This window comes from Oncorhynchus masou, chromosome 31 (genome assembly GCF_036934945.1).
Source record: "Oncorhynchus masou masou isolate Uvic2021 chromosome 31, UVic_Omas_1.1, whole genome shotgun sequence".
Taxonomy (NCBI): domain Eukaryota; kingdom Metazoa; phylum Chordata; class Actinopteri; order Salmoniformes; family Salmonidae; genus Oncorhynchus; species Oncorhynchus masou.
The window spans coordinates 92,808,257-92,823,896 of NC_088242.1; the positions used below are offsets into that span (position 1 = coordinate 92,808,257).

Consider the following 15,640-nt stretch of genomic DNA (forward strand, 5'->3'; position numbering starts at 1 on the left):
GCTTTACGATGACGAAATTCCAAAGTAATTCCGTGTTTACTCAAAACGTCAATCAGCAGTTGAAACAATATCAAAGCTGGTCTCCGCCTGTTAAGGGAAAAGGCTGTGGTATGAGGTTGGAGAAATCTAACCACTCTCAAATTAATAACAGAGCTATGGATGTGAGGACGGAGCATCCATGATATCAAAATGATAATTTTAAACATGTTTTGAAGTGTTTGTTTACATTTGCAGTGTTTGTTTACATATGTAGTATTTGTTTACATTTACTTTGTTTACAAACGTTGGAGTAAAATAAGTTCATATTATTGGTTCTGATGGGGTATGACAGTTGAATTAAGCTTATAAAATAAAATGTTATTGTTCACACATTTAGCAGATGTTATTGCGGGTGTAGAAAAATGCTTGTGTTCCTAGCTCCAACAGTACAGTAGTATCTAACAATTCACACAAATCTAAAAGTAAAAGAATGAAATTAAAAAATTAGATCGGAGTGGCATTGCCTAAAATACAGTAGAATAAAACACAGTATATATATATATATATATATATATATATATATATATATATGAGATGAGATGAGTAAACCAGTATGCAAACATTTTTAAAGTGACTAGTGTTCCATTATTAAAGTGCCCAGTGATTCCAAGTCTATGTACAGTCGAAGTTGGAAGTTTACATACACTTAGGGTTAGAGTTATTAAAAGTCGTTTTCCAACACCTCCACAAATGTCTTGTTAACCGACGATAGTTTTGGCAAGTCGGTTAGTACATCTACTTTGTGCATGACACAAGTCATTTTTCCAACAATTGTTTACAGACAGATTATTTCACTTATAGTTCACTGTATCACAATTCCAGTGGGTCAGAAGTTCACATACACTAAGTTGACTGTGCCTTTAAACAGCTTGGAATATTCCTGAAAATTATGTCATGCTTTAGAAGCTTCTGTTAGGCAAATTGACATCATTTGAGTCCATTGGAGGTGTACCTGTGGATGTATTTCAAGGCCAACCTTCAAACTCAGTGCCTCTTTGCTTGACATCATGGGAAAATCAAAATAAATCAGCCAAGAAAAATTGTAGACCTCCACAAGTCTGGTTCATCCTTGGGAGCAATTTCCAAATGCCTGAAGGTACCACATTCGTCTGTACAAACAATAGTACGCAAGTATAAACGCCATGGGACCATGCAGCCGTCATACCGCTCAGGAAGGAGACACGTTCTGTCTCCTAGAGATGAACGTCCTTTGGTGCGAAAAGTGCAAATCAGTCCCAGGACAACAGCAAAGGACCATGTGAAGATGCTAGAGGAAACAGGTGCAAAAGTATCTATATCCACAGTAAAAACGAGTCCTATATCGACATAACCTGAAAAGACGCTCAGCAAGGAAGAAGCCACTGTTCCCAAACCGCCATAAAAAAAACAGACTACGGTTTGCAACTGCACATGGGGTCAAAGATCGTACTTTTTGGAGAAATGTCCTCTGATCTGATGAAACAAAAATATAACTGTTTGGCCATAATGACCATCATTATGTTTGGAGGAAGAAGGGGGAGGCTTGCAAGCCAAAGAACACCATCCCAACAGTGAAAAACGGGGGTGGCAGCATCATGTTGTGGGGTGCTTTGCTGCAGGAGGGACTGGTGCACTTCACAAAATAGATGGCATCATGAGGTAGGAAAACAATGACCCCAAGCATACTTCCAAAGTTGTAACAAAATGGCTTAAGAACAACAAAGTCAAGGTATTGGAGTGGCCTTCACAAAGCCCTGACCTCAATCCTATGAAACATTTGTGGGCAGAACTGAAAAAGTGTGTGCGAGCAAGGAGGCCTACAAACCTGACTCAGTTACACCAGCTCTGTCAGGAGGAATGGGCCAAAATTCATTGACATTTCACATTCTTAAAATAAAGTGGTGATCCTAACTGACCTAAGACAGGGAATTTTTACTCAGATTAAATGTCAGGAATTGTGAAAAACTGAGTTTAAATGTATTTGGCTAAGGTGTATGTAAACTTCCGACTTCAACTGTATATAGGGCTGCAGCCTCTAAGGTGCAGGGTTGCGCAACCGTGTGGAAGCCGGCTAGTGATGGCTATTTAACATTCTAATGGCCTTGAGATAGAAGCTGTTTTTCAGTCTCTCGGTCACAGCTTTAATGCACCTGTACTGACCTCACCTTCTGGATGATAGCTGGCCGTGGCTCAGGTGGTTGATGTCCTTGTTGATCTTTTTGACCTTCCTGTGACATCGGGTGCTGTAGGTGTCCTGGAGAGCAGGGAGTTTGCCCCTGGTGATGCATTCGGCAGTCTGCACCATCCTCTGGAGAGCCCTGCGGTTGTGGGCGGTGCAGTTGCTGTACCAGGCAGTGATACAGCCCGACAGGATGCTCTCAATTGTGCATCTGTAAAGGTTTGTGAGGGTTTTAGGGGCCAAGCCAAATTTCTTCAGCCTCCTGAGGTTGAAGAGGGGCTGTTGCCTTCTTCACCACACTGTCTATGAGGGTGGACCTTTTCGGATCGACAGTGATGGGTACGCTGAATAACTTGAAGCTTTCCATCTTCTCCTCTGCCATCACGTCAATGTGGATAGGGGCGTGCTCCCTCTGCTGTTTCCTGAAGTCTACGATCAGCCCCTTTGTTTTTCTGACGTTGAGTGAGAGATTATTTTCCTGGCACCACTCTCCCAGGGCCCTCACCTCTTCCCTGTAGGCTGTCTCGTTATTGTTGGTAATCAGGCCTACTACTGTTGTGTCGTCTACAAACTTGATGATTGAGTTGGAGGCGTGATTGAGTTATGATTGAGTTATGAGGCTTTCTAAGTTATATTCTTCAAGAATCAATGGGCAGCCAACATATAAATAATTTATATGTCCAAAAATGGATGTAGCAACTGCAGATTGCCCATTTAATATGTATTATTATCAATTTTTTGGAAGAATTTAGGAATACAGCGTGATTAGGCCTACACAATTTTGCAATTGATATGCAAAACATACACTATTAGAACAAGGAACCGTGGAGATCTTCAAGGAACCCCTGGAGTTCCTCAAGTAAACATTGCCAGTTAATGGTTCATATTTGTCAGGATTTGGCCAGGGTTGTTCCGGGTTTTGGTCAGTAGATGCCCCCATTGTGCTTTTTGTCCTTATGTTTTTCCCTTGATCCCCATTAATTATTTGCACCTGTGCCTCGTTTCCTCTAATTGTATTTAAACCCTTAGTTTCCCTCAGTTCTGTGCTCTGTGTTTGTATGTTAGCACCCTGCCCTAGTGTTCTGTGTACTCTTGTCGATTCCGGGTGACGCTCTTGTGGTATTCTGTTTTTGTTTATTTTTTGTGAGTTTCTTTTGAGGCCTTTTTGTGCTTTTCCTACCACCTTTTGGATTTGCCATTTTTTGTATTTAAGGATTTTTTCTTTATTAAATACACCGTCTTAAGTACTGCTGTGTCTGCCTCATCTTCTGGGTTCTGCTGACTATTCGTGGCTCAGTTGGTTAAGTGACTGTTTCTCACTCCGGAGACCCAGGTTCGAAACCGGGTCCTGACAATATTTGCACCTTTGGTTAGTTGTCGGGTTCTTGGAGGAACCTTTAATGTTTAAATGTAGAAAAGGGTTCCTGGAGGAACTTCCTGGACTGGAGGTGTGGCTTAGTAGAGGCGTGGCTTTCATATAGATATTTTAGGCCACACTTGGTCCTAAACGTCATCGCTGTTAATCTGTTATGTTATATTGTAATCAAATGGTAAATATAATTCACCCAAATTTCTAAATTGTAAATGGGTTTCCTTATCCTGTAAACAGTTTATGGACAAATTATGACAGCAATCCATGCTTCGGTTTAGTTTCTCTGGCAGTAAGCAAACGTAGCAGGCGTAGAAAGGAGTTCCAACATCTGTTTTTAAGGGGAAATTGACGTTAGGTTGAAAATACTGTATCCCCTTAAACAGGATGTTGACGTTTCATCTGACTCCGCATAGGTTTCCACATTCTAATGTTTCAGCATTTGTGGCGCAATTCCCATTCAAATCATGGGAACAATATTAGCATTTTTCAAAAGTATCCAAAATTGATTGTGAAGCTCAACAAAGTCACTTCTTTATGTTTGGAACATGAACATTGTGATGACAATCAAACATAACACATGAACAGGAATGACATTTATGCCCACGGGTGGCTTAAAAAGATCTAACTCAATGCCACGCCCCTACTAAGCCACACCTCCAGTCCAGGGTTCCTCCATGAACCCTTTGAAACGTTAAAGGTTCCTCCAAGAACCTCTCAACTAACCGAAGGTGCAAATATGAACCATTGACTAGCAATGGTTCCTTGAGGAACTCCAGGGTTCCTAGAGTCACCACTAATTCTAAGAGAGTATGATATTATAGCGACCTTAACCAAACACCTATGTTTGTTTGTTTTTGCATTTGTGGCACAAATCCCATTCAAATCATGGGACTGATATTTTAATTTTTTGAGTTATTATGTCCAAATCATCCGAAAGTAACTCAAATTGATTGTGACTCGCGAAAAATTCTTATATCGGGTCCCATGACTTGAATGGGAATTGTGCCACAAATGCATTTGGAAACAGTGCCAGGGAAACTATAACCAAAGCATAGATTGCTGTCATACCTTGTCCGTAGACTGCTTACAGGGAAAGGAAACCAAAATGTAATTTTGGAATTTGGGTGAACTATCCCTTTAACACATCACCTAGCGACCTCATCAAGGGGTTCGTAACTCTTGGTATAATAGTTAAAGTGTTGGTTTGACAGTCGCTGAACTTGGGTTTGAGTCCCGGTCCAGGCTACATCTCAAATTAGCTACAATGTGATTCATCATGTATACGTATTATGAATGGCAGTACCAGGGAAAGGTGTGTCTGGTCTCATTCCAGTGTATAGGGGGTAAATAGTAGAACAGGATTTCTCTCCATTAGAACGGCGCTGAATTTTTTATGGGGCCAATGAAAGAGAGCAAGTGGGACAGGCTTTTCCTAATCTCTGCGAGCGCTATAATCAATTAAGGGGAGATAAAAAAAATTGCACAGCCCTAGTCTTCCTCTTGGAATGGCACGGGGTCAGATTAAGAATTGAATTCACACAGCAGTAGATTACCCCAGAAAATCCCTTTTCCCTAAATGCATTATGGGGATTAGGATTACAATGGCAGCTAATAAAGATCCCTGTGTTGTTGATTCAAGGATGTAGGCCTATGATGCAGGGTAATGGTATGTTGCTTTGACGTTTCACCTTTCAGACTGTTTTTGGACCAGTGCTAAACCAACAATTGTTTCTGGTTTGATATGCTGTGAAGGCCATTTAAATAAACATTACCGCAACAAGACTGGACAAAGTCTATTCCCGGCAAATGTTGTAGTATTCTCACAGTTTCATAACAATGTCAATTATTCCTATATTAGCTGGTATCTCTGTAGTTTCTTGGAAAAAGAGAGGAGGTTGGTCACGTCCCCAGTAACACAACACAGGGCAAATTATGTCATGTCACTGTTTCGTTTGGACCCTTTTATCTGGGTGTATGGCTAAATGCAACCTTGTCCAATATTCTGGCCTGCCCTAATTTTGCCATATCTAAGCGTTGTCGAGACAAACCTCCAAAGATCTATCTCATAAAGTGCAAAATATTACACTGACGACAACACAATAATGGTAATAACTCTGTAGTCAATAATGCATTAATCTAATACCAAATTCATATGAATCTATGAAAACTCAAACCAGATGTACCCCTCTAATAATGGCAGGCCACTGCATTATACATTTGATTTGATACCAACATTCAAGTCAGTAAATTACAGGTGTAGGATCATAATTTGATCACTCTTTTGTCACTGAGAATATTCCTGCGCAGCAGGAAATGCAGATGAGCTTTGCGATTTAAATTCACTGAAAACCCACACTAACACTTTTTGTGTGCCCTACTTTTGTTCAGCTACAGTGCATTTGGAAAGATCTTGACTTTTTCCACATTTTGTTAGGTTACTGCCTTATACTAAATTAGAATTTTTTTTTAAAGTATGTCCTCATCAATCTACATCCAGTACCCATAATGACAAAGCGAATACAGGTTTTTAGATTTTTTGGGGAAAATGTATTAAAAATTAAAAACAGAAACACCTAATTTACATAAGTATTCAGACCCTTTGCTATGAGACTCGAAATTGAGCTCAGATGCATCCTGTTTCCATTGATCATCCTTGAGATGTTTCTACAACTTGATTGGAGTCCACCTGTGGTAAATTCAATTGATTGGACATGATTTGGAAAGGCACACACCTGTCTGTCTATATAAGGTCCCACAGTTGACAGTGCGTGTCAGAGCAAAAACCAAGCCATGAGGTCTAAGGAAATGTCCGTAAAGCTCCAAGACAGGATTGTGTCGAGGCACATATCTAGGTAAGGGTACCAAAAAAAGTCAGCAACATTGAAGGTTCCCAAGAACACAGTGTCCTCCATTATTCTTAAATTTAAGAAGTTTGGAACCACCTAGAGTTGGCCATCGGGACAAACTGAGCAATCGGGTGAGAAGGGCCGGGCCTTGGTCAGGGAGCTGACCAAGAACCTGATGGTCATTCTGACAGAGCTCCAGAGTTCCTTTGTTGAGATGGGAGAACCTTCCAGGACAACCATCTCTGCATTACTCCACCAATCAGGCCATTATGATAGTGGCCAGATGGAATTCACTCCTCAGTAAAAGGCACATGACAGCCCACTTGGAGTTTGCCAAAGGACTCTCAGACCATGAGAAACAAGATTCTCTGGTCTGATGAAACCAAGATTGAACTCTTTGGCCTGAATGCCAAGCGTCACGTCTGGAAGAAACATGACACCATCCCTACGGTGAAGCATGGTAGTGGCAGCATCATGCTGTGGGGATGTTTTTCAGCGGCAGGGACTGAGAGACTTGTCAGGATCAAGGGAAAGATTAACAGAGCAAAGTACAGAGAGATCCTTGATGAAAACCTGCTCCAGAGCGCTCAGACCTGAACCCGATCGAACATCTCTGGAGAGACCTGACAGTAGCTGTGCAGCGATGCTCCCCATCCAACCTGACAGAGCTTGAGAGGATCTGCAGAGAAGAATAGGAAAAATTCTCCAAATTCAGGTGTGCCAGGCTTGTAGCGTCATACCCAAGAAGACTCAAGGCTGTAATCGCTGCCAAAGGTGCTTCAACAAAGTACTGAATAAAGGGTCTAAATACTTATGGAAATGTGATATTTCAGTGTTTTTATTTGTGATAAATTTGCAAAAATTTCTAAAAACCTGCTTTTGCTTTGTCATTATGTGGTTATTGTGTATAGATTGATGAGGGGGGAGAAAAACAATTTAATCAATTTTAGAATAAGGCTGTAACGAAACAAAATGTTGAAAGAGTGGAAGGGGTCTGAATACTTTCCGAATGCTCTGTAAACGCCTAACCCCCTATCAAGCAACATTATGGACTAAAACATTAAAATCCTGTTGCTGCAGGATTATTTTTGCTACGGTAATAATGAGTAAAAGAGATCTGACATCTGTATCAAGTCAATAAACTGAAATGCCTCCCAGTGAATTTATTTCTCTCATGCTTGGTCGTTGCTTCACCCAACAGATGTGAAAGGGTGAAATAGCAATGGCATTTAACATCTTAGATCACATCAAACCCCCCAACCATCTCACGGGTATCATCCACCCCCTATTAAAAGGAGTTTATTAGCCAACTGAAATCAGAGTCAAGATGTCCAGCAAGCAGCACATCATTCTCCAATCAGGTCCCTTGGTCGATTGCTTGGCAACCAAAAGGAGAGGGAGGGAGCGAATTGACACTGTAAAAATAGAACATCAATAACTTGGTGTCCTGACAAAAAGAAGCAGCAGAAGCTCTAAATAGTCTCAGAGCTCTGAACCAGGTACCCTGCCTGTACAGTATACCTCTATTGTTTTCCAGCCATGATTGACAGATACAGTAACACTTCATAAACACTGGGGAATTTGGCTTGCTGAAATACTGTATCTGATAAAGGTGATGCATTGATATCCTTAATTTAAAAAAAGTTCCTCTTGATTGCTAGAGTCATTGACATATGGTAAAAACTATAGTGCAGGTAAAAGAAGTAGACAAGGCCTACTTTAATAAAATAAATACAATATACAATAATAACACACACACGCTATTGCAAATTAAGGCCAGGCTTCACAGGCTGAAATTACATTTTTGCATCAAGCTATACATTGAGGTTTGTTTGTGTTTTGGCCCATTAATATTAGTATTTTCAAAAGGTTAACAGAAACATTTCAAAAATTTGATGGAAATGTATATTTTCTTTAGTTCATCATACAACTGTCATCAACATTTTAATTTTATCCATTTTAAAGTGGACTTAGGTCAATAATTTCGATTTGCATTTGAAGTACATGTCTAATATTTTACAGATAGAAAGATTGAAAAAATAATTTGTCCACAATCTGCTCTGGACAAGTTAGAGTGTCTTAACAACATTAAACCAAAATATTTACTTCATCCAGTGTCCCAATTTTTTTTTGCATTGTATGCAAATTTGTGAATATTTAATGAGATATCGCCTCAGTTGCATATTTTAATAAAATATTTCATTTAAAAAAAAAATACAGACAGATTTCCTATTTGTGCCTACGTTCAACTGGCATACCGTGCATTCGGAAAGTATTCAGACCCCTTTCACTTTTTCAACTTTTTGTTACGTTCCAGCGTGATTATAAAATAGATTTAATTGCTTTCCCCCCTCATCAATCTACACACAATACCCCATAATAACAAAGCAAAAACAGGTTTTTATATATTTTTTTTACAAATGTATTACAAATAAAAACACTGAAATATCCCATTTACATAAGTATTCAGACCCTTTACTCAGTACACTACCGGTCAAAAGTTTTTGAACACATACTATTTCAAGGGTTTTTCTTTATTTTGACTATTTTCTACATTGTAGAATAATACTGAAGACATCAAAACTATGAAATAATACATATGGAATCATGTAGTAACCAAAAAAGTATTCAACAAATCTAAATATATTTTATATTTGACATTCTTCAAATAGCCACTTTTTGCTTTTATGACAGCTTTGCACATTATTGACATTCTCTCAACCAGCTTTATGAGGTAATCACCCGGAATTGGTTTCAAGTAAAATGTGTGCCTTGTGAAAAGTTAATTTGTGGAATTTCTTTCCTTCTTAATGCGTTTGAGCCAATCAGTTCTGTTATGACAAGGTAGGGGTGGTATACTGAAGATAGCCATATTTGGTAAGAGACCAAGTCCATATTATGGAAAGAACAGCTCAAATAAGCAAAGAGAAACAACAGTTCATCATTACTTTAAGACATGAAGGTCAGTCAATACGGAAAATTTCAAGAACTTTGAAAGTTTCTTCAAGTGTAGTCGCAAAAACCTCCAAGCACTATGATGAAACTGGCTCTCATGAGGACCGCCACAGGAAAGGAAGTTACCAGCCACAGATTGCAGCCCAAACAAATGCTTCATAAAGTTCAAGTAACAGACACATCTCAAAATCAACTGTTCAGAGGAGACTGTGAATCAGGCCTTCATGGTTGAATTGCTTCAAGAAACACAAGCAATGAAACATGAGCAATGGACATTAGCCCAGTGGAAATTTGTCCTTTGGTCTAGAGTCCAAATTGGATATTTTTGGTTCCAACCTCCGTGTCTTTGTGAGTTGAGGTGTGGGTGAACTGATGATCTTCACATGTTTATTTTCCACTGTCACCCATGGAGGAGGAGGTGTTATGGTGTGGGGGTGCTTTGCTAGTGACACTGTCTGTGATTTATTTTGAATTCAAGGCACATCGCTGCAACTTCCGTACGGACTCGGGAGAGGCAAAGATTGAGAGCCATGCATCCTCCGAAACACAACCAAGCCGCACTGCTTCTTAACACAATGCACATCCAACCCGGAAGCCAGCCACACCAATGTGTCTGAGGAAACACCGTACACCTGACGACCTGGTCAGCGTGCACTGCGCCCGGCCCGCCACAGGAGTCGCTAGTGCGCTATGAGACAAGGATATCCCTGCCAGCCAAACCCTCCCTAACCTGGACGACGCTGGGCCAATTGTGCGTCGCCCCATGAACCTCCCGATCGCGGCCGGCTGCGATAGAGCCTGGGCTCGAACCCAGAATCTCTTGCCTTATACCACTGTGCCACCCGGGAGGCCCTGAGGCACACTTAACCAGCATGGCTACCTCAGAATTTTGCATTGATACGCCATCCCATCTGGCTTGGGCTTAGTGGGACTGTTATTTGTTTTTCAACAGGACAATGACCCAACACACCTCCAAGCTGTGTAAGGGCAATTTTACCAAGAAGGAGAGTGATGGAGTGCTGCTTCAGATACGTTTTTTGGTTACTACATGATTCCATATGTGTTATTTAATAGTTTTGATGTAATCACTATTATTCTACAATGTAGCAAATAGTCAAAATAAAGAAAAACACTTGAATGAGTGTTCTAAAACTTTTGACCGGTAGTGTACTTTGTTGAATCCCCTTTGGCAGTGATTACGGCCTCGAGTCTTCTTGGGTATGATGCTTGGCCCACCTGTATTTGGGGAATTTCTCCCATTCTTCTCTGCAGATCTTCTCAAGCTCTGTCAGGTTGGATTCGGGAGTGTTGCTGCACAGCTATTTTCAGATCTCTCCAGAGATGTTCGATCGGGTTCAAGTCGGGCTCTGGATGGGCCACTCAAGGACATTCAGAGACTTGTCCCGAAGCCACTCCTGCCTTGTCTTGGATCTGTGCTTAGGGTCGTTGTCCTGTTAGAAGGTGAACCTTCGCCCCAGGTTTTCATCAAGGATCTCTCTGTACTTTGCACCGTTCATCTAACCCCTCGATCCTGACTGGTCCCTGCCACCGAAAAACATCCCCACATCATGACGCTGCCACCATCATGCTTCACCATAGGGATGGTGCCAGGTTTCCTACAGACGTGAGGCTTGTCATTCAGGCCAAAGAGTTGGTTTCAACAGACCAGAGAATCTTGTTTATCATGGTCTGAGAGTCCTTTAGATGCCTTTTGTCATGTGCCTTTTACTGAGGAGTGGCTTTCGTCTGACCACTCTACCATAAAGGCCTAATTGGTGGAGTGCTGCAGAGATGGTTGTCCTTCTGTAAGGTTCTCCCATCTCCACAGAGGAACTCTGGAGCTCTGTCAGAGTGATCATCGGGTTCTAGGACAATTCCTTCAACCTCATGGCTTGGTTTTTGCTCTGACATGCACTGTCAACTGTGGGACCATATATAGACAGGTGTGCCTTTCCAAATCATGTCCAATCAATTGAATTTACCACAGGTGAACTCTAATCAAGTTGTAGAAACAAAGAAGATCAATGGAAACAGGATGCATCTGAGCTCAATTTCGAGTCTCATAGCAAAGGGTCTGAATACTTATGTAAATAATGTATTTCTGTTTCTATATTTAATATATTTGCAAAAAAAATGTAAACCTGTTTTCACTTTGTCATTATGGGGTATTGTATGTAAATTGCTGAGGAAAAATAATAATTTAATCCATTTTAGAATAAGGCAGTAAAGTAACAAAATGTGTAAAAAGTGAAGGGCTCTGAATACTTGTAAGTTGATTGTGATATGATTAATAAGGGGAGAAATTACCCTATTAGGGTGCGGTGTCTGGCCTTAATCGCCTGCAACACGCAATAATACCAGATCACATCATCTCATGTTGAACTACATTACTACCACTTTAAGGCACACAATACCCTTGGAGGACTGCTCCAAAACAGCTATTAACACAATATGTAGCTGGGTGCCAGAGGACGGCTGGTGGGAAGAGCTATACGGGCTCATTGTAATGACTGGAATGGAATAAATAGAACGATATAAACACATCAAACATATGGAAACCACGTTATGACTCCGTTCCATTTATTCCATTCCAGACATTACAATGAGCATGTCCTCCTATCCCACCAGCCTCCTCTGCTAGATGCCCATGGTAGGATGAGATGAGAAGCACTAATGAGATATCATGTTAGGATGAGATGAGAAGCACTAATGAGATATCATGCCAAAACAGATTTTAATATGCTATTTTTATATGCATTCCCATGTTTTCTTCTTCATGCCCTGATGTACTTCAATGGCCTACGTGTATTATTGCCACTGTATCGAAGGCAATTAAAACATGTACAAAGAGTAAACCCTGTCTTGTCCACCAGACATATCTCCCGGGGAGGATGGATGTTGCCCAGGCAACCCTCATAAATGGCAAATGACGTCAAGTAGGTAGGTGAAATACCAGGGAGAGCCAGAGCTTCTGTAGCATAATGGATCTTCTTTTTTTTATGAAAAAAAAAGGCCCTCTTGAAGAGCGCTAAAGTGACTTAAAATATGGCCAGTACCTCCCTCTCTGCAACTCTTCATCTGTGGAGGAAAATAGATGTTGATACGCCCAGTGTTCCACATTCTTTCACCGCCCTGGCATGGCCTGACCCCATTTATAATAAGCCATTTGGAACAACTATTCAGCAACCATCTCACCATCTGGTGAACTATAAAATAAATGCTTTATAATTTATATAATTTGACACCCACGGTTTTGAGATGGCTGGTCTGGGTTTGTATGTGCTCATTGCTGATCTGGTCTTTTTTTCATATGAACCTGCTCTGTTAGCTGTATTTCTCCATGGGAATGCATAAAATGACATTGTGTGTGTATACTGTGTATACTCACTGAAACTCAGTCTATGTAACTGCAAAGACAATAAGATAGATCAACCTTGCTCCCCATCCCAAACCTGAAAAACCCTCTAACCCATTTCAGAGAGACACACTGCTGTTTTCCAAAACAAATCATCAATTTCAATATCTTGAAAATGTTATAGATATTACATTACATATAGAGTGTAATTACTATGTTCCCATGGAAGGTTCTGGTCTTATCTCTGCTATTGTTGGCACATAAGAGACACAGTGGCAGTTGCTGAAGTGTCCTCGTCATTTCTGTGATAATGCCTCTTGTGCAGTGTCGAAGTCACACACTCAAGAAGCGTGACAAAGATAGTGATAGAGCAACTCAGTATACAGATGGAACGGGTCAAGCAATCACCATATGTGCTCTACAATGGGCCAAGAAACCACCAGATGTAGTCTAATATACCACAGGATAAACACAGGCACATACTCTGGAAAATTGCTTTGGTGCCCTACTTGAAATGGTTCCAATGTTTGTGGATGAGCAGAGAGCAGTGTTTCCATATACAGTAGTCAACAGACCATATTTGAGGAGAAGTATCCTCTTAAACTGCATGAGTATTTGGCTTTGTTTTTAAGGAGGAAGCTGAAGAGACTGTGAGAAGAAGTGAGAAAAGGCGTGTAGCACAAGGGGGTTCCCAGTTAGACTTGCTCAAATCAGGGATGCAATAAAATACAAAAAAAACAGGACATGAGCTGACCTGCGGCACTTTTCCTATGAAATATCCTGAGTCACTGAAATGCCCTGAGTCACTGAAATGTTCAGCTCTTGTGTAAATGTTCAGCTCTCACGGAAATGTTCAACTTTCTCTGAAATGTTCCATTCTCACTGAAATGTTCAATTCTCTCTGAAATGTTCAAACTCTTTTTGAGAAATTAGGAAAAGGTCATTTTTCAGAATTGACAGTAACTGTTCTGGATTCTATTGACTGTCAAGATATATATATTGTAATATTTCCACTTGACCTCCCTCTCTATTCATCAAATAATAGTACAGAAAGTACTGCCCATCTCTTCACAGTCAAAACCCTGTGATACCCGATTACTAATTTATTAGTAGGCATAAGCCCGCAATTAATTTGATTTGACATTTTGGTGCACACCAGGCTCAAGACACACGATAAGACCGAGGAATTACCTCAGACTTTGATACCACACACACACACACACACACACACACACACACACACACACACACACACACACACACACACACACACACACACACACACACACACACACACACACACACACACACACACACAAATAAATACATACACATATCCCACCACACCACACCTTGCTTGAAGCAACACTCACAACTGATCTGTCTGGCTTACCAACTACACACATTTCTCAAGCCATAAATCCACACAACAAAAAGCAAGATTGACAGTAAAATGCATTCAGCTTTTACCTTTTTTTCAGTGTAGATAAGTGGGAGAGGAAGTAGGCGTTTTCCACATATGTCCTTAAGTGCATGGACTGTAAGCAGACAGACGGCGTGAGGTTTTAGTTCTCCCTCTACACTCAGTGACTAAATATTGCAAGGAAGAGCAGTTATGTAGACAGCTGATGCATGAGGTCGCAGGCTGGGTGTGGGTGTGTGTGTGTGTGTGGGGGGGGGGGGGGAATGGGGGGGGGGAGTATTTTTTTTAAAGGGACAGAACTTTATTTCTGAGAGGTAGACAGCTTGACAATGGCAATCAATAAAATACTATGCAATTTGTGTCATGCAACTGTCAGAGCTGAAACCTGATTCAATAACTAACCTGGCCACAATATGCAAATACATTATATGGCTACTATAAATTATAAGGTCTTTGACAGACAGTTGTCCTACTATAGATGAGCGATATGAACAAAACCCCATATCACGATAAATGAACTGAATTATAACGTTTACGATAAATACAATGATAAGTTTATGACATTAATGTGAACCAGTTTGTCTACTATTGTACATTACCGTACCCTTAGACCTACTACTACTGCTACTACTGCTGCTGCTGCTACTACTGCTACTACTACTGCTACTACTGCTGCTACTACTACTACTACTACTACTGCTACTACTGCTACTGCTGCTACTACTAATGCTACTGCTGCTACTACTAATGCTACTGCTGCTACTACTAATGCTACTGCTGCTACTACTACTACTACTGCTGCTACTACTACTACTGCTGCTGCTACTACTGCTGCTACTACTAATGCTACTGCTGCTGCTGCTACTGCTACTGCTGCTGCTACTACTACTACTACTGCTACTGCTACTACTACTGCTGCTGCTGCTACTGCTGCTACTACTGCTGCTACTACCACTACTACTACTGCTACTGCTACTACTACTCCTACTACAACAACTACTGCTTAACAATAGCCCTTAGCATATATTAGCAGACTGATTTCATTTCAAATTTCACATTTATCTACTATAGACTACCTATCGAAATTATCGATATCAGTCAAATGTCCTTGATAAAATAGTTGGTATTTTTGGATTATCGTCCAAGGTCTATGCTCTACCCATTGACAGTCAAACACCATTACTAGTCTAAAACAAATTAACCAATATGATCAATTTGACCGTTTATTTGATTAAATATGGTGATTGAACTCCACTGCTGCTGTCTTGATCATCTTTGGGTATTCTTATCTTTGACCAGTGTAAAAATGGTTTGACTACTTGTGACTGACTTTTTATTTTATTGACCTCCTGAGTGGTGCAGTGGTCTAAGGCACTACATCTCAGTGCTAGTGGTGTCAACACAGATCCTGGTTCGATTCCAGGCTGTATCACAACTGGCCATGATTGGGAGTCAGATAGGGAGGGGCACAATTGGCCCAGCGTCATCCGGG

At 40.7% G+C, this 15,640-nt stretch overlaps 1 protein-coding gene across 2 annotated transcripts in view; it reads right to left on the bottom strand.

Moving 5' to 3' along the window:
- LOC135524755 (guanine nucleotide-binding protein subunit beta-4) overlaps positions 1 to 14,318 on the bottom strand; it is a 49,870-nt gene extending 35,552 nt beyond the window's left edge. For both annotated transcript variants that reach the window (XM_064952559.1, XM_064952557.1), the window contains exon 1: positions 14,196 to 14,318. The gene's annotated coding sequence lies outside the window, so the exon portion shown is untranslated. The remainder of the gene's footprint in view (positions 1 to 14,195) is intronic.
- Between the last annotated feature and the right edge of the window lie 1,322 nt (positions 14,319 to 15,640).